This window comes from Choloepus didactylus, chromosome 13 (genome assembly GCF_015220235.1).
Source record: "Choloepus didactylus isolate mChoDid1 chromosome 13, mChoDid1.pri, whole genome shotgun sequence".
NCBI classification, from domain to species: Eukaryota; Metazoa; Chordata; class Mammalia; order Pilosa; family Megalonychidae; genus Choloepus; species Choloepus didactylus.
Window position 1 is genome coordinate 13,390,633 of NC_051319.1, and position 19,467 is coordinate 13,410,099.

General features: G+C 39.3%; 1 protein-coding gene and 1 pseudogene across 4 annotated transcripts in view; both read left to right on the forward strand.

Moving 5' to 3' along the window:
* The window catches only part of PDE8B (phosphodiesterase 8B), a 348,197-nt gene that overhangs the window by 288,677 nt on the left and 40,053 nt on the right, over positions 1 to 19,467 (forward strand). The window lies entirely within an intron of this gene.
* Positions 7,996 to 10,373, forward strand: LOC119508350 (annotated as a pseudogene).

A 19,467-nucleotide genomic window follows, 5' to 3' on the forward strand; every position in this document is an offset into this window, starting at 1 on the left:
GGATTATTGCCTTTTGTCTCAGAGCTCTCTTAGTTCTGCTCTTGACTTGACCTGCGCAAATTGCAAGTCTTTGAAGCTTTCTGTATTGGGCTTCTTAGAGTAATTGTTTTAGAAAAAGAAAAAAGGATTAAAAAAAAAAAAAAAGGGCCCTCCTCAGAGATCTAATGGGTTATTGAAATGCTAAGAGACAAAGCCACCAGGGCCATTAAGGAAAGGTCCACAGGGCAGAGAGATCAGCTTTTCTTCGGGATTTGCATATGCGCCTCAGGGCCTGAGCTCTGCCCTTCCCCTTTCTATGTTCACCAGAACTCCAAAAATCCTCTGCTTTTATTTTGGAGTTTTTCGTGTTGTTTTTTTTCTATGCCTGTCTCCTCTCTGCTGGGCTGGCTGCTCTCAGATTCTCTGGTGTCTGGTCTCAGTCTATCTATGGTTGGAGTCTGGATCAGTAGAATGAGTTTCCGATAAGGGCTGCCACTGCAGTTCTCCCTTCTCCTTCCCGGAGCTGACAGCCCCTCCTCCCACGGGACTGAGCCTGGCAGGGAGGGGCGCGGGTCCCCTGGCCGCAAAAACTTACAGATTTCGCTGATCTCAGCAGTTCCACGTTTTCATGAGTGTTGTATGAAGTATGCCCAAAGTCAGATTGCTCTGTGGTGTCCAGTCCACGCAGTTCCTGGCTTTCTACCTACTTTCCTGGAGGAGTAACTAAAACATACAGCTCACCAGTCCGCCATCTTGCCCCGCCCTCCTTATATTTTATCTTTTTATTTTGGTAAAAATTTTCCCCTTTCATCCATATTCACGTATATAATTCATTGCTGTTAATTACACTTACAATGTTGTGCTCCAGTTACCACCATCCATTTCCAAAACTCTACAATCAACCCAAATAGAAATTTTGTACAAATTAAGCATTAACTCTCCATTCTCTACCCTCAAACCACCTCTTGGTAACCTATATTCTAGATTCTTACTCTGTGAGTTTACTTATTCTAATTATTTCATATCAGTGTGACCATACAGTATTTGTCCTTTCGTGGCTGGTTTGTTTTACTCAACATAGTGTCCTCAAGGTTCATCCATGTTGCGTAAACCAGAACTTCATTCCTTTTTAATGCTGAATAATATTCCATTGTATGTATATGCCACATTTTATCTATTAATTGTTTGATGGACAATTGCCTTTTTTTCATCTTTTGGCAATTTTGAATAATGCCACTATGAATATTGGTGTACAAATGTCTGTGAGTCTGCCCTCCCCTCTACGTGGGATCGGACACCCAGGGGAGTGAATCTCCCTGGCAACGTGGAATATGACTCCCGGGGAGGAATGTAGACCCGGCATCGTGGGACGGAGAACATCTTATTGACTAAAAGGGGGATGTGAAAGGAAATGAAATAAGCTTCAGTAGCAGAGAGATTCCAAAAGGAGCCGAGAGGTCACTCTGGTGGGCACTCTTACGCACACTTTAGACAACCCTTTTTAGGTTCTAAAGAATTGGGGTAGCTGGTGGTGGATACCTGAAACTAGCAAACTACAACCCAGAACCCATGAATCTCGAAGACAGTTGTATAAAAATGTAGCTTATGAGGGGTGACAATGGGATTGGGAAAGCCATAAGAACCACACTCCACTTTGTCTAGTTTATGGATGGATGAGTAGAAAAATAGGGGAAGGAAACAAACAGACAAAGGTACCCAGTGTTCTTTTTCACTTCAATTGCTCTTTTTTACTTTAATTATTATTCTTATTATTTTTGTGTGTGTGCTAATGAAGGTGTCAGGGATTGAGTTAGGCGATGAATGTACAACTAGGTAATGGTAATGTGAACAATCGAAAGTACGATTTGTTTTGTATGACTGCGTGGTATGTGAATATATCTCAATAAAATGAAGATTAAAAAAAAAAATGTCTGTGAGTCCCTGCTCTCAGTTCTTTGGGGGAATGTATCTAGTAGAGGGATTGCCAGGTTGTTTGTTAATTCTATACTTAGCTTTATGAGGAACTGCCAAACTGTCTTCAGCAGCAGCTGTACCATTTTATATCCTATTAGCAATGAATGAGTGTTCCTATTTCTCCACATCCTCTCCAACACTTGTAATTTTCTGTTTTATTAATAGTAGCCTTTCTTATGGGTGTGAAATGGTTTCTTACTGTGATTTTTGATTTGCAGTTCCCTAATAGTTAATGATGTTGAGCATCTTTTTAGTGTTTTTTAGCCATTTGTATATTCTCTTTGTAGAAATGACTATTCAAGTCTTTTGCTCGTTTTAAAATTGGGTTGTTTGTCTTTCAGTTGTTGAGTTATAGGATTCTTTATATATTCTGGATATTAAACGCTTTATCAGATATGTGGTTTTCAGATATTTTCTCCTGTTGTGTAAGCGGTCTTTTCACTTTTGTGATAAAATCCTTTGATGCACAAAAGTTTTTAATATGGAGGAGATTCCTCATTTATCTGTTTTTCCTTTTAGCTTATACTTTGGGTATAAAGTCTATGAAAACATTGCCTAATACAAGATCATAATGATGCCTCCCTATATTTTCTTCTAGGAGCTTTGATCCATTTTGAGTTAATTTTTGTATGTGGTGTGGATATAGGTCCTCCTTCATTCTTTTGCATATGGATATCTAGTTATCCCAGAACCATTTGTTGAGGAAACTATTCTTTCCTAATTGAGTGTTCTGGAAGCCTTGTCAAATATCAATTGGCCATAGATGTGAGGGTCTATTCTGAACTCTCAATTCGATTCCATCAGTCTATATGTCTATCCTAGTGCCAGTACCATGCTGTTTGACCACTGTAGCTTTGTAATAAGTTTTTAAGTCAGCAAGTACAAGTCCTGCATTCTTTTTCAAGATGTTTTTGCCTATTCAGGGCCCCTTACCCTTCCAAATAAATTAGATAATTTGCTTTTCCATTTCTCCAAAGAAGGCTATTGGTATTTTGATTGGTATTGCATTGAATCTGTAAATCATTTTGGGTAGAATTGACATCTTAACAATATTTAGTCTTCCAATCCTTGAGCATGGAATATCCTTCCATTTATTTAGATATTCTGTGATTTCTTTTATAATGTTTTGTAGTTCTGCATGTATAAGTCCTTTACATCCTTTGTTAAATTTATTCTGAAATATTAGGTTCTTTTAGTAGCATTATAAATGGAATTTTTTCTTGATTTCCTCCTCAGATTGCTTCTTACAAGTGTATAGAAACAACTTATTTTTTTTTTAATCTTCATTTTATTGAGATATATTCACATACCACGCAGTCATACAAAACAAATTGTACTTTCGATTGTTTACAGTACCATTACATAGTTGTACATTCATCACCTAAATCAATCCCTGACACCTTCATTAGCACACACACAAAAATAACAAGAATAATAATTAGAGTGAAAAAGAGCAATTGAAGTAAAAAAGAACACTGGGTACCTTTGTCTGTTTGTTTCCTTCCCCTACTTTTCTACACATCCATCCATAAACTAGACAAAGTGGAGTTTGGTCCTTATGGCTTTCCCAATCCCATTGTCACCCCTCATAAGCTACATTTTTATACAACTGTCTTCGAGATTCATGGGTTCTGGGTTGTAGTTTAATAGTTTCAGGTATCCATCACCAGCTACCCCAATTCTTTAGAACCTAAAAAAGGTTGTCTAAAGTGTGCGTAAGAGTGCCCACCAGAGTGATCTCTCGGCTCGTTTTGGAATCTCTCTGCCACTGAAGCTTATTTCATTTCCTTTCACATCCCCCTTTTGGTCAAGAAGATGTTCTCCATCCCACGATGCCGGGTCTACATTCCTCCCCGGGAGTCATATTCCACGTTGCCAGGGAGATTCACTTCCCTGGGTGTCTGATCCCACGTAGGGGGGAGGGCAGTGATTTCACCTTTCAAGTTGGCTTAGCCAGAGAGAGAGGGCCACATCTGAGCAACAAAGAGGCATTCAGGAGGAGACTCTTAGACACAAATACAGGGAGGCCTAGCCTCTCCTTTGCAGCAACCGTCTTCCCAAGGGTAAAACCTACGGTAGAGGGCTCAACCCATCAAACCACCAGTCCTCTATGTCTGTGGTCATGAGAAACAACTTATTTTTGAGTGTTGATCTTGTACCCTGCCACTTTGCTGAGTTCATTTGTTTGCTCTGGGAGCTTTGTTCTGGATTTTTCAGGATTTTCTAAACATCATCTGCAAATAGTGAAAGTTTTACTACTTCCTTTCCAATTTAGATGCCTTTTATTTCTTTTCCCTGCTTAGCTGCTCTGTCTAGTACTTCCAGCACAGTGTTGAACAGCAGTGGTGGCAGTGGACCTCTTCATTTTGTTCCAGTTCTTACAGGGAAAGCTTTCAGTCTTTCACCACTGAGTGTGATGTCAGCTGTGGGTTTTTCAAAAATGCCCTTTATAGTATTGAGGAAATTCTATTCCTATTTTTCTAAGTGTTTTTGTCAAGAAAGGATGCTGGATTTTGTCAAATGCCTTTTCTGCATCAATTGAGATGATCGTGTGCTTTTCCCCCCTTCGTTTTGTTCATGTGGTGTTTAACATTAATTGATTTTCTTGTGTTGAACCACACTTGCATAACTGGAATGGAACTCACTTGATCATGTTATATAATTCTTTTATTGTTCTGTTAGATTCAATTTGCAAGTAATTTGTTAAGGATTTTTCATCTGTATTCACAGGAGAAATTGGTCTATAATTTCCTTCTCTTGTGGTATCTTTATTTGGCTTTGCTATTAGAGTGATGCTGGCCTCATAGAATGGGTAAGGTAGTGTTCCCTCCTGGAAGAGTTTGTTATTTTGTTTTGTTTTTTGAAGTGTTTGAGCAGGTTGGCATTAATTCTTCTGGGAATGATTGGTAGAATTCACTTGTGAAGCCATCTAGTCCTGAGATTTTCTTTGTTGGGAGGGTTTTGATGACTGATTGAATCTCTTTGCTTGTAACTGGTCTGTTGAGATCTTCTGTTTCCTCTAGAGACATTGTAGGTTGTTTGCTTGTTTCTATGAATTTGTCCATTTCATTTAGGTTGTCTAATTTGTAGTATCCTCTTACGATCCTTTTTATTTCGTAGTGTCCTCTTATGATCCTTTTAATTTCATACTGTCCTCTTATGATCCTTTTTATTTCAGTGGGGTCAGTAGTAATGTTTTCTCTCTCTCATTTCTGATTTTATTTTTGTCTTCTCTCTTCTTTGTCAGTATAGTTAAAAGTTTGTGAATTTTATTGTTCTTTTTGAAGACCCAACCTTTGGTTTTGTTGATGCTATTTATTGTTTTTTTATTCTCAATTTCATTTATTTCTGCTCTAATATTTATTTCTTTCCTTCTGCTTGCTTTGGGTTTAGTTTGCTGTTCTTTTTCTAGTTTCTCCAGGTGTGCAGTTAGGTCTTTGATTTTACCTCTTTTTTACGTAAGCATTTAGGGCTATAAATTTCTCTCTCAGCACTGCCTTCACTGCATCCCATAGTTTTGATATGTTGTGTTCTCCTTTTCATTCATCTCAAGATAATTACTGATTTCCCTTGTAATTTCTTCTTTAGCTCACTGATTGCTTAAGAGTGTGCTATTTAACTTCCATGTTTTTGTGGATTTTCCAGTCTCTTCCTGTTATTTCCAGTTTCATTCCATTATGGTCGGAGAAGATGCTTTGTTTAATTTCAGTCTTTTTAAATTTATTGAGACTTGTTTTGTGACCCAACATGTGGTCTATCCTGGAGAAACACATTTGCACTTGAGAAGAATATATATTCTGCTGATTGGGAGTATAGTGTTCTATATATGTAAGTTAGGTGTAGTTCATTTATCATATTATTCAAATTACCTATTTCCTTACTGTTCTTCTGTCTAGATGGTCTTTATTGATGAAAGTGTTGTATTGTCTCCAACTATTTTTGTAGAGTTGTCTTTTTCTCCATTCAGTTTTGCCAGTGTTTGCCTCATGTATTTTGGGGCAGTGTGGTTAGATGTATAAATGTTTATGATTTTTATTTCTCCTTGGTGGATTGGCAATTTTATTAATATACAGTGTCCTTGTCTCCTGTAACAGCTTTTGACTTAAAGTCCATTTTGTCTGATATTAGATAGCTACCCTGGCTCTTTTTTGGTTACTATTTGCATGGAGTATCTTTTTCCATCCTTTCTCTTTCTCTCTATTTGTGTCTTGGGTCTAACGTGAGTCTCTTGTAAACAATATAAAGTTGGATCATGCTTTTTACTCCGTTCTGCCAATCTGTGTCTTTTAATTGGAGGGGGGGGTTAATCCATGAACATTCAGTGTTGTTACTGTAAAGGCAATATTTACCTAAGCCATTTTATCCTTTGGTTTTTATATGTTATATCTTTTTTTTCTGCCTCTCTTTTCCTTTATTACAACATCCTTTTCTGTATAGTTGTTCTTCGGTGATACATCTGAATGATTCATTTCTCATTTCTGTTTCTGTATATTTTTAAAATACTGTTGCTGTGGTTATCCTGGGGTTTATATTACACAACCTATGTATATAAGCTACTAACTTGAAAATATACCAACATAGCTTCAATAGCATACGTGTTCTCTGCTCCTCTGTGTCCTCTGTTTATGTTGTCTTTGTTCCATAACATCTTTTTTATATGTTGTGTGTCCATTATCAGGAAATATGCCATTATCTTGTTCAATTGTATTCTGACTCATTGGAATTAAAGAGTAGAGTTGTATATTGAGGATACGGTACTACTGGGTTTTGCATTTACCCTTTTAGTTACCTTTACTGAAGATCTTTGTTTTTTCACACTACGCCAAGCTACTCTTTCTTGTCTGTTCCTTTCTACCTGCAGAACTCACTTTAGTAATTCTTGTAGGTCAGGTCTTTTATTGATGAATTCTCTCAGTTTCTGTTTATCCGAGTATTTTAAACTCTCTCATTTTTGAAGGACAGTTTTGCCAGATAAAAAAATTTTATCTGGCAGTTTTTCTCTTTCAGTACCTTAAGTATGTCATACTACTGCTGTAGTTTCTGATGAGAAATCGGTACTTAGTCCTATTGAGGATCGCTTCTATGTGATAATTCATTTTTCTCCTTCTGCTTTCAGAATTCTTACTTTTTCTTTTGCATTTGATATTCTGATTAGTATGTTTCTCAGGTTGGGTCTACTAGGTTTTATTCTGTTTGGAGTATGTTGCACTTCTTGGACATGTATACTTATGTCTTCCAAAGAATTGGGAAATTTTAAGCCATTATTTCCTCAAATATTCTCTCTGCCCCCTTTCCACTCTCTTCTCCTTCTGAGACATCCATGGCACATATGTTTGTACACTTCATGTTGTCACACAAATCCCTGAAACATTGCTCATTTTTCTATTATTTTCTCTACCTATTCTTCTTACTGTATGATTTTGATTGTCCTGTCTTCACGTTCACTGATTATTTCCTCTGCCTGTTCAAATTTGCTGTCATAGGCCTCTTGTGTATTTGTAATATCCATTATTGTGCCTTTCAGCCCCATAATTTATGTTTCTTTTTGTACTTTACGATTCTTCTGTATGCTCACCCATTGTCATCTTAATATCCTTTAGTTCTATTTCTGTATTTTCCTTTACCTCCTTGAATTGATTTAGGATATTTCTTTGAACTTCTTTGATTAGTTGTTCCAAATTCTATGTCTCCTCTGTAATTTTTTTTTTTATTTTGCAGGCACAACTTTTTTTAAAATTTTGTTTTGTTTTTAAATCAGTAAACAAAATTGGGTCCTAAAAGCTGCAGTGATCTAAGTTTGTGCATTCATCCTTTCTGTTTGTTTAATACGTTTAAATTAAGTCACTGCTGACACACATTATTTGCATGAAATTCTGCACCAAGAACTAATTGTAATAAAGTTATCCCCCATCCCAGGAAAAAGAAACTATTCTGGAAGATAATTTTCACTGAAATCTATCCAAACTTCATTACATGGATTGTGACAAGATTATAAATGGTATGAAAAATAATATTTTAATGTTTGGCCATCACCTTAAGGAAATGGTTTGCCTATACAAATTGTTTAGTTTTTGTACTTTAAAAGATCATGTCCCTTATGTGCCCTGTGGTGGGCACCAGGCTGGGCACCTTGCAGCCGTCTGCTCTGCCTTTCATGCCCATAGTGGACCCTTTCCTGGGGTTCCAGGGCACATTCCTGCCCTTGCTGCCACCTTATCCTCTGCCTCGGGTGGCCCCAAAGCCCCAAACACGTCCTTGTTTGTGCTGCTGACTGTGAAACCTCAAGGACCTATTGTGGATGGCAACGTTGGGGCTGAGCTAACCCGGCCTTTGGACAAGAATAAGGTAAAGAAGATCTTAGACAAGTTTTATTATAAGAGGAAAGAAATTCAGAAACTGGGTGTTGATTGTGGACTCAATGCTCATCTCTTCCACCAAGCTTTTATAAGCTTTAGACATTATATTATACAGGCTCATTCCTTGGCTGTGAACAGTCACATTGTTTTGAATGATACTTGCTTCAGTGCAGCTCATGTGGATGATTTGTTTCCATTTTTCTTGAGACATGCAAAACAGATATTCCCTGTATTGGAATGTAAGGGTGATCTATGTAGAATCAGTGACATACAATTACCACCTAACTGGTGCGCAGAAGCCAGAGCCATATGGTGGAAGATAGTAATCCATTTAGGACCCACAAACAAGTGAAAAGATTTATCATGCAATCCAGAAATACTTGGCAGCAAAATCTGGGGTGTATTGTGGTCCTTTAAAATTACTGGCACGTGAGATCTTCAAAAAGAATAATTCTGCGGATGTGCCATGTGACTTGGTGACAGGTGAAGAGCGTGTGACAGTGCATCCTGGTGGGAAACCAGCTGCCCATGTTGCTTGCACTATGGAGATGTGCAGTGTCCCAACTCCCTATAAAGCAGCTGTGGTTGATGAAATTCAAATGATTAAAGATCCATCCAGAGGGTGGGTCTGAACCAGTGCACCTTTAGGAGTCATGCTGAAGAAGTCCACTTGTGTGGAGAATCTGCTGCTGTTGACCTGGTTATGAGCTCATGGACACAACTGGGGAGGAAGTGGAGGTTCAGAGCTATGAGAGGCTCACCCCTATCTCTATGCTTGATCCTGCATGAGACTCCTTAGATAACCTTCAATTTAGGGACTGCTTCATCTGTTTTAGTAAGAATGATATTTATTCAGTGAGTCAGCAGATTGAAATTTGGGGATTGGAATCAGCTGTTATATATGGCAGTCTCCTACCTGGGACCAAACCTGCTCAAGCATAGAAGTTTAATGATCCCGATGATCCATGCAAAATCCTGGTTGCTACAGATGCAGTTGGCATGGAACTTAATTTGAGCATAAGAAGAATTGTTTTTTACTCTCTTATAGAGCCCAGTATTAATGAAAAGGGAGAGAGAGAAATACAACCAATAACCACCTCTCAAGCCCTGCAGATTGCTGGCAGAGCAGGTAGATTCAGGTCAAAATTTAAAGAAGAACTGGTTACCAAAATGAATTGTGAAGACCTCAGTTTATTGAAGGCAATTTTGAATAGGCCTGTGGATCCTATAAGGGTAGCTGGACTTCATCCAACTGCTTAACAGATTGAAATGTTTGCCTACCATCTCCCTGATATTACACTTTCTAATTTCATTGATATTTTTGTAGACTTTTTTCAAGTTGATGGGCAATATTTTGTCTGCAATATGGATAACTTTAAGTTTTCTGCAGACTTGATCCAGCATATTCCATTAAATCTACAAGTGAGATATGTTTTCTGCACAGCTCCTATCAACAAGCAGCAGCCTTTTGTCTCTTCTTCGTTGCTACAGTTTGCCAGACAGTATAGCAGGAGGAATGAGCCCCTGACCTTTACTTGGTTATGTCAAAATATTAAATGGCCAATACTTCCACTTAAAATATTAAAGACTTCATGGATCTTGAAGCTGTCCATGGTATCTTGGATCTCTACCTGTGGCTAAACTACCGATTTATGGACATGTTTCCAGATGCCAGCCTTATTTGAGACTTCCAGAAAGAACTAGATAGCATTATCCAAGATGGCATATGCAACATCACCAAACTGATTAAAATTTCTGAGACAAGTAAGCTATTGAAATTGGAGAGCACGTCAGCAGGGTTGTAGGAATCTTAAAGAGCCAAGCTAGAAGGATGTGCAGCACAAAACTTTAGGAAATAGAGCTGCTGAGCCATCCAGCCTTGGTGCAGGAGAGAAATTCCTCACTTCCGCATTGGTGCAGCAAGGACTCCTCACTCCCACCATGCTGAAACAGCTAGAAAAAGAATAGTTGACACAACAAACAGAACATAGCAAAGAAAGAACAGAACTTGAGAGTTACTCAAAAGGAGCACGACGAAAGAAAAATGAAACTGACTCAGACTAGTTTTATTTTATTTTTTAATTTTGCAAATAAAAGTCTATTAAAAAAAAAAAGGTAATGTATTCTACCCTCATTCCATCTTCAGAATTAAAGCAAATGAACAGGAAAGAAAAGCATGCAACTGAATGCTAAGACAGAACATCTTGCCAGAAGAAAGAAGGTAGAGTATGTACTAAATACCAAGTGCAGAATTTTATAGGGCCAACAAGATTATAGTCTATATTTTTCACTTACACAGGCAAAGTAGATTTTGCAATTACTAGTTGTGCCAGATTGATGTATTATGTTCCCCAAAATGTCATTATCTTTGATGCAATCTTGTGTGGGCAGTCATATTAGTGTTGATTAGATTTTGGAATCCTTTGGGTGTTTCCATGGAGATATGATTCAATCAGCTGTGGACAAGACCTTTGGTTGGATAATTTCCAGGGAGGCATGGCCCCACCCATTCAGCATGGGCCTTGTTTAGTTCACTGGAGCCCTAGCCCTATAAAAGTTCAGACAGAAGGAGTGAGCTTGCTACAGCCAGTAGGGACACTCTGAAGAACACCCAGGAGCTGAGAGAGGAGCTGCAGATGAGAGACAGTTTGAAAATGGCCATTGAAAGCAGACTCTTGCTCTGGAGAAGCTAAGAGAGTACAGATGCCCCAAGAGCAACTGAGAGTGACATTTTGAAGAGGAGCTGTGGCCTAGAGAAGAACGTCCTGGGAGAAAGCCATTTTGAAACCAGGACTTGGAGCAGACGCCAGCCACGTGCCTTCCCAGCTAACAGAGGTTCTCCAGACACCATTGGCCATCCTCCAGTGAAGGTACCGATTGTTGATGACTTACCTTGGACACTTTATAGCCCTAAGACTGTAACTTTGTAACCAAATAAACCCCCTTTGTAAAAGCCGATCCATTTCTGGTGTTTTGCATTCCTGCAGCATTAGCAAACTAGAACACCAGTTGCGTCAAGTACACCAAATAAGGCTCCTAAAATTAATACTATAAGGCACCACCTTAAGTTTTCCAGGCTGCAACTCATAATTTTAAAATGGTTTTCTTAAATTTATTTATTTATTTTTTAACATAACTCGAAGAAGGTGTTAAAACTGGTGTAATAACTCAATAGAATAAATATTCCAGATCTGGGGAGGGATGAAGAGGGAGATATTCAGAACCCTTCACCAGAATACCCCCACCTTGATCACAGTGGATTAATGATGTGCTTTGTGGATGTGGTTAGTCAATGACACGAGCTTGACGGATCTTTCTGCACTAAATCCCATTGAATCATCTGGTCCCCGTGGCTGACAAAGGACCATTAGGCGAGGAGCACTGACATCATCCAGGGTGATGCTTTTGAAGCAATTGACCAACCAATTATGTTTTGAAGTTGCAACAGCCTTCGGTCCCTCGCAGACTTGTCAAATATTACAGGTGCTGCACTTGCCAGTGCGCTGATTAAGCATCACTAAGAACTCCACCTCGTCTCCTGCCTGTAGCTCAATGCCATCCTGAAATTCTTTCAGCTGGAAAAACAGCTTCTTGCTGTCTCCTTCTTCATAGTTAATGAAGCCAAACTGATCTTTCACACACTCCTCTGTGGCCCTATGCAGGGGTGTGATGTTATAGGCCATAGTCTGTGCCTTTTGGCCCAGGACACACAACTGGAAGTTGACACTTCCCCTTTCTGCAGGCTGTTCCCTTTGTTGGCCATCCCAACTCTGCCAAATGGATAGACGTCACCTTTCATATCCCCCTCTTCCACCATCTCAGTCATTTCTTGGTACTTAGTTTGTGTTGGATCAGCACTCCTCAGAGGGTGATTGACTTTACCTGAGTAGATGGTGGGATCAGCTTGCCCAGTAATGCCATTCACTGAGTGTGTTTTGTTCACTTTTCCTGCACTTTTTTGCCTTTGCCTTTGGACAAGCTGTTCTCCACCACGTCCCCCAGGTCCAGGCTGTCAACATTGCCTGAGAACTCACTGTAATGGAAAAAGATTTCCTTTTCATGACTGGCTATTTCAATGAATCCAAAATTATCCTTCAGAGTTGCCACATAACCCAAAAGCCTCTTGGAACTGGAATTATGACCTAAAAGTCACACACAAGTTGTAGTCTGCTGCCCAGACCTCTGTTTGTCACTAATTCTAATGTCAACCTTACCTCCTATTTGAGAAGTAGATCCTTCGACATCCTTGGCTTGAAAAGCAGTAGTTAATTTTACCCCACAATCATCATAAGCAATAATGCTATCAGCCTCCTCCTCTTTGCCTTTGTTTGGTTTGGGGATTGGAAAAAAGTGGCTTCTTTTTCTACAGTGCCCAGGAAACAATGATCTGAATGGGAATGGAGTGAAATGGTGTACTTGGGAAGTTTTTTAATCCTAATAGCATGATTTCATTGGGCAGAGAGCATATCAGGAACCACAGTAAACTCTCCTTTATCTGCAGTATGGAGCTGTTCCCTTCAAAAATTTCACTGAAATGCAAGAACATGTGAGCATCACAATCCACATGGTTGATGAAACCCAAACCGTTTCTCAAGGTAGCAGTCATACCCATTTCTCTCACTTCATTAGTGAACTGAAATGTATTTGATAAAACGTCTATGTTGGTTGCTCATTCTGGTTTGTTACATTGGTCTGTTGAAATATTAAACCTAACCTGGTTACCTTCCAGCAGGGTCACCCTGGATTTTGTGTCTTTGTCTCCAAAGGGAAGATCTTTAGGAATCACAAAGTCTACTTTGATGCGTCCTGGCAGTGGGTCATTCTGGTTTTTACTGTAACTTTTGGGATCACTTTGGTTACAGTTCCTTCAAAATGTTCAATGCTAATATCTTCAAAAATGACTGTTCCTTGAGGCAGTAGTCCAACATCTGTTGCAATTTCTTTACCATTTCTGTCCTTGATTGTGAATTCCACATCATCTCCAGATTGTAAGGGTTCTAGGGCACACTTCGGTTCACTATAGTGAAAGAATATCTCTTTTACAACATCACCTCTTTCAATGAAGCCAAATGCCTCCTTCATGGCACAAACTACCCCTGACAGCAGGCTTGTTTCTTTTTTCAACAGCATAATGTTACAAGCACTTAACAGCACCAGTATGTTTATTGTTATCAATTACAAAGTTTATTTTATCACCGGTTTCCAGCTGAATATTTCCTTCGACATCTTCAGGGGTGTAAGTCAGATAAAACACTTCTTGTCCATTAATTCGTTCTTCAGGAAGGATTTCTGGCTTTATCTTCACCAGTTTAATAGCAAAGGGTTTCCCTTCCGCTGGTCAGATGATACTGCAAATTCAACATCGTCTCCTACTTTTATGTCCTGAAGGTTTTCATTATACTGTGAACAGTGGAAGAAAAGTCTAGCTTGATGTTCTGAACACTGAATAAACCTGTTAAGAGGTTAGGAGTTTTTTGATAACCCCAGTTTCACTCAGAGCTGCTGAAGTTCCATTGGGGTACCCATTGTGTCCATTGTTGTGGAGAAGGTTTAGATCAAAACTCATCTCGCAGTGATAATCATATATTATTGCACTTTCCGTAGTATTTGCTGATTCTTCCTTTTCAGCACGTTTCAAAGGATGAAAGCTGCTAGTGTTAAAAAAAAAAAAGGAGTGAGTGAAAATGATCTATCAAGCTAATAAGGAATACAAGTGCTGCTGTACCGGGCAGTCTCGCAGTACAGCATGGAAGAAAACACAGACTACTAGCAGCATGGGAAGTGCTCTTTCAAAGCTGTGAAGTAGGCACACGCTTCTTGTTTCAGATCAAGTATTGTGTCTGCAACTTAAGTGTACTCTTCTTTGGTCTTGTTGGTTGTTATGATGTTTGTTCCTTGCCTGATCTGAACTTGGAGCAGCAGTTTCAGATGGTAAAGTCTTCATACCCTACAGCTTGGCACACACACACCCCCCCCTCCAGCACCACCATAAACAGCCTGGCCCAGTATGTAGGAATAAATCTTGCTTCTCGCTCTCCTCTGCAATTTTAATTTGTCCCTTGCCTGAGCCATATCCTCCTGTTTTTTAGTATGGCTTGTAATTTTTTGCTGATGTCTGGGAATCTTATTGTTTCTATTTGTTAACTGTGAAGCCCAGTTTCTCCCTCTTGTCTAGGATTTTACTGTTGGTTGGCGTCATGTTAAAGCTGTTCTTTGACACTTGGTCCAACTTATTTTGAACCTTTAGAGTACCTCGTGTTTAACTGTTCAGATATTTTCAGCTCTTCTTCATCTGCTTCTTGCCCTGGATATGAAGTACAATTTTTAAGGTTGCATATTTTGTGCAATTGTTTCATTTGTAGGAGAAGGCTCTCTTTCTTCTGTTGCTTCTGTGGAAATCTTGATCGGTTTTATTTGTTTTTGTGCAGAATTTTCTCCCCAGCTCCTATAATTTGTTTAATTCTTTCCCTCACCCAGTGTCCCCTTTTTCTTACACTTTTCAGTTCTGGGCCCCCTCCTGTCTTACAGCAGCTCAGTTTCCATCCCCCACCCCCCTTTTTTCCACCTATAGTTTCTTCCTTGTTAGGATATCCTGCTCCAGGGACCTAGTTGCAGTCAATGCAGAAAGGTCCGCTTTTTCATTTAGGTGGTCCAGCAAACAGAGACTGATTTGAGTGCATGCACCTCTTGCCATCAGTTCTGCCATGGCCTGTCTCTTTTTTCCTCCCTTTCCCTCAGGGCCCTCCTCAGCAGCTTACACTCTACCCAGGGCCTCTGCAGACTTGGTTCCCTGTGCCTGGGTAAGGGGAAAGCTCTAACTTGCTGCTGTGAGTGACTCCATAGTCTACATCCGTGGCAGGAGGGACCTGGGCTGTGCTGCCTCTGCCAGACTCCCAAGCTGTGCTGGACCAAGTGAGGGCGAGGGGACTGGATGGACAGCTCTGACAGGAAAATCTCCTGCCTGATCTTGGAGAATTTTCCTCTTTTTCTTCAATTCAGCATTTGTAAAGTCCTTCTACAATCTATCGTACTCCAGAGTTCTAAGCAAGTGGGATTTGTCCCTTGATTATTTGATTCTCTGCACTTAAGTGAATAGTAGTTTTCATCTTAACCAGATTTTTACCTCTTTTCATAACAATTTGGGGAGAGGAGACACAAAATCAACACAACAATATGAAGCTGAGATTAAAAACTTTGATAAGAGTTTTAGAATCTTCCTCCAGCAAAGCCAGTATTCTATTATTACAGTCAAGAAATATTTCAAAGTCACTTCCCATTTCCTTACAAATGTGTGTGTATGAATAGTCTTCTGGATTTAAAAATAATATCTATCCTTTTTACCACTCCACTGAATATACTGTAAACCTAACAAAGGATCTCTTGGAGAGGTAGGGTTCTGGGAACAGAAGCAGGGACAACAGTGCATTAAGTCCTTGATTTCTCACCACCACACCAACTGTCATGGATTTGTCATTATCTGCACACATGGAGGTGTTTTTAGTCAATACTTGGTTTGCTTTTTAAACAGCTCAAATTTTATGGAAGATTTCTTTATCAGTATTTTACCATGCAATGCTTTGCAACTAACGTCTTTAGAGATGTTGGTATTAAGTATCATCAAGAAAGACCAATATGATGATCAAATCATTAGTAGCAGTGTTTTCACCTCAAGCTACTAGGTAAAGAACATGGTGAATCTCAGTCTCTGAAGGATTCATTTTATATTCATTTGAGCTTCTTCTATGTGCCAAGTTTTGTGTTATCACTGGGTATGCAAAAGTAATCAAATAAGACACAGCCCCTGCCCAAATGGAACTCAAAGTATGGTAGGGGGACAGACATTAATCAAACAAATACAAGGTTGTAAACTGTGTGATAAATATGATGAGGGAAAGGTTCATGGAGAGCATGTAACAAAGGGACTGGGATGGGAAGGACAGGTCTGGAAATGCTTCCCTATGGAAATTCCATTTGAGATAAGATCTGGAGGATGAATAGGCAAGGGGCGGGGGGCGGGGGGGGGGGGTTGGCTGGGGAAGCTTCCTAGGCAGAGAAACAGTGTATGCAAAGATCCTAATGTGCAAAAGGACATGGGAGCATTGCAGGGATGGAAAAGAAGCCAGAATGGGCTGCAAGCTGAGAGGCAGGGCAGAGTGGTGGGGTTGGTGGTGTGGTTGGAGAGGCCAGGCCAGGCTGTAGAGCCGTAGCCAGGAAGCTGAGCCTAAGAGCAATAGGAAGCCTGGGGTTTTAAGCAAGAGAATAACAGGATTAAATGTATAGTTTTAAAAAATTGCACTCCCTGAAGAGTTGAGAATGGATTGGATTGGGGGGGTTGACTGGTTGATAGGGCCTTGCCAAGTTCAGATGACAGCTGACAGTAGCCTACACTCTGATGATGGAGAGAAGTGGGTGATCCCAGAAGTATTTAGAAGGGAAATTTCATGGGGTTTGGTGACCGCCTGAACTTTGGGACAAGAGAGGGAGACATCAAGCATAACCCCCAAGCTTGCATACTGGGATAACTGGTGATGTAAGTGTGACTTTTGATGCCTGGTATGACTACATCATTCAGTAATGACAGAAACAGCCATTTTAATCAATCTTATTTATTTACCTTCCCAAGGAGATTCTGAAACAGATGTTGAAGGAAGCATCTAGTATTTATTTGCTTGCTTGCTTATTGTACAGATCCTGGCCTTGACTTAGTAGTTAAAAAGTCTTACGATTTTTCCTTCAAAAAAAAGTTTCCATGTAGTTATTTCATAGGGTATTTTTCTCACAAGAGATGCCAGGATTTAGGCTTATTTGCAGCTCCTCAATTAATGCTATCAATTTTTTTAAAGAATTACCTAAGTAAATCTCATACTTAGATTGATAACTGTTACCCACAGCAATGACCCTAATTATGTTTTAAAGGAGTGCAGCCTCTTCATACCCCAGCTGGTGGTGGGAGTGCCATGACATGTCATTCAGCATGCTCAGTTTCAGGCTGTCCTCAATACCCTTCAGCTTTTCTTATTTTCACAGATTTTGAAGTTATACTTCATATTTCTATTTCTTCAGCCATCAATCCATATTCTCAGTGGAAAATAAAAATTCCCCAACATTTTAATAAGAAAACTTTCAAACATGTAGAAGAATTGGATGAATTGTACAGTGAATAACCCTGTACCCACCCCCCACCTAGGTTCTACAATTAACATTGTTCTGCATTTGCTTTATCACATATCTCTCCATCTATCTATTCTTCTGTCCATCCATCAGTCCATATAATTTTTTGATACATTTAAAACTAAGTTGCAAAAATCCTTTGTCATTTTAGCCAGCTTATCATTAACTAAGGTTTAATACTGTTTCCCATTTTTTAGGTAAAATTTACCTGCAGTGAAATGCGCAAATCTTATTGCACCATTTCTTGAGTTTTGACAAATGAATGTGCCTCTGTAATCCCAATTCCATCAAGACATAGAACCTTACCAGCTCCAAAATTTCTGTATTCCTTTTCCCCTTCTATCCCTTCCTCTATCCCAATCTTTTCCGCCTCCACAGGGAACCACTGTTCTGAATTATTCAATCATAGGTTAGTTATGCCTGTTCTGTAGCCTCATACAGTTTGTACTCTTTTATGTCTGGCTTTTTTCACTCTCCATAATGTTTTTGAGATTCATCCATGTTGCATGTATGAGTAATTTTTCCTTTATTATTGCCAAATAGTATTCCATTGTTTGAATCTACCACAGTGTACATCTCCTGCCAGTAGATTCCTGCGCTGTTTCCAGTTTTGGGGCTGCTTTGAACATTCGTTCACAAGTCTTTTTGTGCATATGCATCCATTTATCTTGGGTAGTTTGATTTATCTTTAGTAGTGGAACTTCTGGGTTGTAGGGTAGATGTATGTTCAGTTTTATAAGAAGGTGTATATATTTTTTTTAATTCTTTATTGTGAAATATAACATATATACAAAAAGGTGATAGGTTTCAAATTACAATTTAGGAAGTAGCTATAGAACAAATTTCAAAAGATGCTATGGGTTAGAGTTCTACCATTTCAATTCTTTCCTTCTAGCCTTCTAATACCCTAGCAACTAAGAAAAAGAAAATTATACAGAGATTCAGTATTCATAATCCTTTGTTAAATTCCATCTTGTCTGTTGCTACCCCTTCCTCTAGTTTAATCACTTTCTGTCTTCAGGGATCTCTAGGCAGTGACCCCCCTAACTTGTTCATGTTGAAAAGGGGTGTCACCCTATGAGCAAAGGGGACACGTTTAGTTGATGTTCTTGAAGAGGCTGTTGCCTCTGGATTTTGGGACTTAGCTGGCATAGGAGTTCCCTGAAGGATTTATGTTTCTGAAGAATAAACTTAGTGACTGAAACTTTTATAGCATTTCAGATAGGGATCCAGGTTTTTTTATGGTTTTAGGACTACTTTTGATTTGGGCTTATCATATTATGGTCATCTGGCATAACTAGTAAAGCTTACATAGAGGTAACCTCCAGGACAGTCTCTTGACTCTATTTGAATTCTTAACCACTAAAACCTTATTTTGTTGCCTTTCTTTTCCCCCTTTTGGTCAAAAAGGCCTTCTCAATCCCTCGATGCCAGGGTCAGGCTCATTCCCGGAATCTGTGTCCCACATTTCCAGGAAGACTCATTCCTCTGGGGAGATTATGTCCCATGTTGGGAGGGGTGGTGATGGGTTTATTTGCAGAGTTAAGCTTAGAGAGAGAAGAGGAAAAAAAGAGGTTCTCTGGAGGTGACTCCTAGGCATAATTATAGGTGGGCTTGGCATCCCCTCTACAACCATAAGTTTCACCTGAGAAAGCCTGAAGATTGAGGGCTTGACTTATAAAGTAAAGAGATTCCTGAATTCACATAGTTTTATCCATGATAATCCATCCATATCTCACATTAGCATCACTTAGTTGTACAATCCTCATCACTTTCCATTTTAAACAATTCTCATGACCCCAAACACCTCATAGCTCTTGTCAGCCCTTAATTATTTGTTCCTAGTATTTGTGTGAAACTAGTATGGTATTCCTACTAATTATAGTCCCTAGTACACAATAGGTAGATTTTTCCCATATGCTCTTCTGTTTTCAACTCTCTGTGCTAGTGTCATACCTTAGAAGTATATCATGTAAGCACCTATCTA